Source organism: Sinohyriopsis cumingii, chromosome 12, assembly GCF_028554795.1.
Source record: "Sinohyriopsis cumingii isolate HCF-2022 chromosome 12, ASM2855479v2, whole genome shotgun sequence".
NCBI lineage: Eukaryota > Metazoa > Mollusca > Bivalvia > Unionida > Unionidae > Sinohyriopsis > Sinohyriopsis cumingii.
Window position 1 is genome coordinate 83,143,782 of NC_142972.1, and position 4,069 is coordinate 83,147,850.

The 4,069-nt window shown below is 37.4% G+C and overlaps 1 non-coding gene across 1 annotated transcript; it reads right to left on the bottom strand.

Moving 5' to 3' along the window:
* Positions 1-313: 313 nt before the first annotated feature.
* On the bottom strand, positions 314-536 carry LOC149786855 (small nucleolar RNA U3). Its single transcript, XR_016425291.1, has one exon. It is a non-coding gene; the product is annotated as a small nucleolar RNA U3 (small nucleolar RNA).
* Between the last annotated feature and the right edge of the window lie 3,533 nt (positions 537-4,069).

Sequence of the window (4,069 nt, forward strand, 5' to 3'; positions counted from 1 at the left end):
AATGGGCCGCTTAAAGCACTTTCATCAATAAATGTATTGCATATTATAAATTGTAGAAGTTTCCCAGTTTGTTATATTCAGTTATTACCAATAATGGAAGTTATCTACTTTAGTAGCCACACTTTTTACACCAGGGGTCTCAAACTCCAACCACCCTGAGGACATTTTCGCTGGCCCATGTCCTGCACTACCTTGGTTATCTCTCGACATCTTGTGACACCAATTGTTTTTCGGTCACAATACGCTGGCCGCGTCTTTGGAATTCCTGCTTTACTATCATTTATTAATTTTCGTTTGTTTGTATAGAGGAAAAACCACTCAGAATGCGTCCCCTTCCTCCAACTCTCCACTTAGGGAGCAGAGGAACGGTCATCAATAGTAAGAACTTGACACCCCCGGCTGGGTGTACTGGTTCTTACCCGCTTCACGCTCAGAAGGGGACGCTATATCTCCTCCTCATGGTTTTCGCTCTCGTCAGTTTTACCCGACGACCTGGCGCATCATACTATAGAAATGATCCCTAAGAGTATGATCTTAACAATTTAATGATTTTCACCAGACTATATCAAATAATTTCCTGATTTTTCAAGGTGTTTCAAAAATAGAGTTATCAATTTATTTCGTGTTGTTTTACACATACTCTAATAAATCGTCATTTTCCAAAAATTCATTGTTGATAACGACATTTGTAAAGTTAAACACATCGTGTTTCTGCACTTGCCTTTGAAATGGTAACGATAATGAGCAAATATTACGAATGACAATTGTTTCATGGTGAACGTAAGGGACTTAACTCTTAACAAATTAAAGATAGCATGGTTAGACGTCATATTTTATTATATCGGGATAACTAGCATTTAATCTATAGCAGGTGATTAGTAGTACTGATAGTATATAAATGGCTGCGTTATTGATCAGAAGGGCGGACGGTGTTATTTATTTCTGTGACGCTGTAGGCAAAGTTTTTGAGAACGAGTTCGTTGAGGTTGCTTTTCGCCTCGGTGTCAACTTTTTCATTTCCCGGAATTAGGATGTGGGAAGGGATCAACTTTTCATCGAGTTCAATTTTAAAAGAAATGGAATTGCCATATTTGTTTACGTTTATATCTGGCCTGAGTTATCATATTGGGTGTGCTTTTTTTTTTATTCGTCGGATACCAAGGATTGTAGGAAGGCTGCGCGAATCGCTCCCTGAATGAGCTTGCATCATTAACGTGTGCGGTCGTTTAACCATGGGGGATAGAGCCAGCACTTAACAAGATTTTACCCTTAATTAATGTGCCTTAAAGAGCACCCATTTCGGGGATCTCTTTGTGCGCACCGTGAACTGTTTATTTGCTGGGAAACAGGAGAAACTACACGACCATTTCTGTATGCATCACATGTTTACGATTTGACATGTCTGGACTTGGTGCGGGAGGTGAGTTGCCGGAAGATGGCACTGTTGTGTTGGATAAAGGCCCAAGTGATTCAGGGTGAACTTTGGATGTTTGTGGCCAAAATGAAGTTTCGTCTAGCATTTAACTAAATGTGATAGTTAAGTTTGACTCTTAACAGTTTCATGAGGAGGGAGATGGCCCAAAAGTTAGCCCCTCCAAGGTTGCGGAACAAGTTGACATCTCGATTGTACCGTTTTATGAGTTCTTTGATGTTGGTCGCGATTTGCACTTCACTGAGTAACATACCTAAGAAAGTCTCTTATTTTTCGAACTTTTCGGGATTTTGTCTGTGTCCCAGATTTTCTTATTAAGGTCAATTACTATATTAGGTCAGAATTTTTGAGTAAAAGTATTAAGATTGAAGTTTTCTATAAATTGTATTAAAAGTAATTTTTCATTAAATTATATTGAAAGTAATTTCCCACTAAAATATATTGAGATTAATTTGATCTATTTCTGTACTACTACTGTATACTATTTTAATAAAGATTTTGCTTTTACAAGCAAGTGCAAAACCCCATAAAATACATTTCTCTAGTATCCAAAGGTCAGCAAATTTTAGACTTGGTGGGAAGCTGCTGAACAGGTAAATTTCTAATTTCCTACTGGATTAGCACGCTAGATGATTCACGCGTTTCCCGTGGGAAAGGACGAGAGCCTTGTTCTGATTCGAAATGGACGTACAGAAGTACTGCGTATAAATTCAGAGCAAGCTTGCGCAAAATCAATTCCTCTATCGAGAATTAGAGGACTCTTTCTTTTCTTACAAGTAAGAATCGTCTATGTTCGTAAACTTCTTTAAAGTATAAGGACTTTTTAATGTTGACATTTTCACGACAAATTTCAATCTAGTCTTGATATTTGTGTAACATTTTTGTGAGTTCTTTCTATTTTATATTATAATGTAATGGAATGTTTACTCGTTTCAAAGAATTTATATTCGTTTGTGTTTATGGTATATACCATCGGAAATGACGAATTCGCTACAAACTTCATGTTTAGATTTAATTTGGAAATAAAAGACTTTTGAAGTAATAAAAGAATGATGTTTCAGTAACCTATTCCAAATTAGTATTCTATGTTAAATTTAGGAAAATACATTTATTCAAAACGATTGTTGCATTATATCACAGCTATTGAATTGTATACTCTTTGGCTATCATGAATTTAGTCGAGATCTAATTAGCTGTATTGTATTCTAAAAGGCAGAAATTATACAAATGTATGAAGTTGGTAAGCTCGAAGGAAAAGTGTAATTTTATATGTATTTCATGTATTTTAAAATATAAAGTTTTATAGATGTATCTCTAAATATATCAATTATTTAAATAACATTCGTTCATCGAGAATCAGAGGACTCTGTTTTTCCTTACAGCGATTACGTACCTCTCATCGCCATTTTCCCCAAGATGTAGACGCATCTGCACCGTTAGGAGTGACGCCTTTTCTTAAGTTATGACGAAAATTATTTCATAACACTATTACGAGGTTGTTGGGTACATTTTTCTGTATCTCGTGGCCTAGTATAACTTCTTCAGGGAATGTAGGAGAAGGCATTGCCGTTTAAGGCCTTGGACCATTCGGCTTTTACAAATCGTAGGTTCAATGGACTGCTAGTGTTCCCAGACAAGTAAATACCATTGTAAATGCCTTATTCATTTTTTTGTGGCTTTTAAAGACGTATTTAATTTTATCGTTGATACTCGTTCTAGATTCAGTAGCTTACAAATGAGGGGGGGGGGGGACGGGTGCCAGATATCTTGCAGTGCCAAAACCATATGCGCCAAAGTTATTTAGGGGCCAGAATCTCCTTTTGGCCTTGATCGTCGACCCGGGCGCCAGTTACTCTTAATACAACACTGATTGGACTACTTTAGTTTTGTTATTATTTCCAAGTATCTTCGGGGTAGTCGACTCGTTTTTCCTCTCATTTATTTATTGCGTTGCCATACCCACCCCGTCGAGTTAGTGTTGAAATACAATTTTGAGCAGTGGTCTGTCTCTCTCTCTCTCTCTCTCTCTGGGATTTTGTGTTTGCTACTTGAATTATGGTTTAAGCTGCGTTTTCTTCTTTGTCAGTTGTGAAGTCAACGGCATTTTTAGTTCTTTGGGCTTATTTTTTATATAAATATTTAGTCGTTACATGACATTCTTTATTAAACCACAGCATGGATGGTTTGTCAATTGACCCTTTTATTTGGGGTATTGCAGCTTTTGCTAATATAACTAGGGTTTCGATTAGGTTGTCATTAAGGATGTCGGTGTCCTGATTGTATATTAGTCTGATGCCGATTGTTTCCCCTAAGCTGTTTCCAGTTTGCTTGTTCGCAGCCCACCTTGACGGGAGTGACGTATCGATAGGAGGTGGTAGTGGTGGTGGCTTTGTGTTGTACTTTTATGGAAAAGTGGTCGCTCCCTTAGTATCAGTATCATCGACTTGCAATCGTTTATTTATGCTATTTTGGGTGCACAAAAGTGACAGGTCTGTATCTGAGTTTAACCTGTAATATGGTCGATACTGGTGTTGGAGCCGCGCTATTTATGATGACCATGCTGTATGTTTAGGCCATTTTTCGATAGTCATGCCTCTTTAGTCAGCTTTATACTTCTCTATAGTTCTTTGTGGGTTT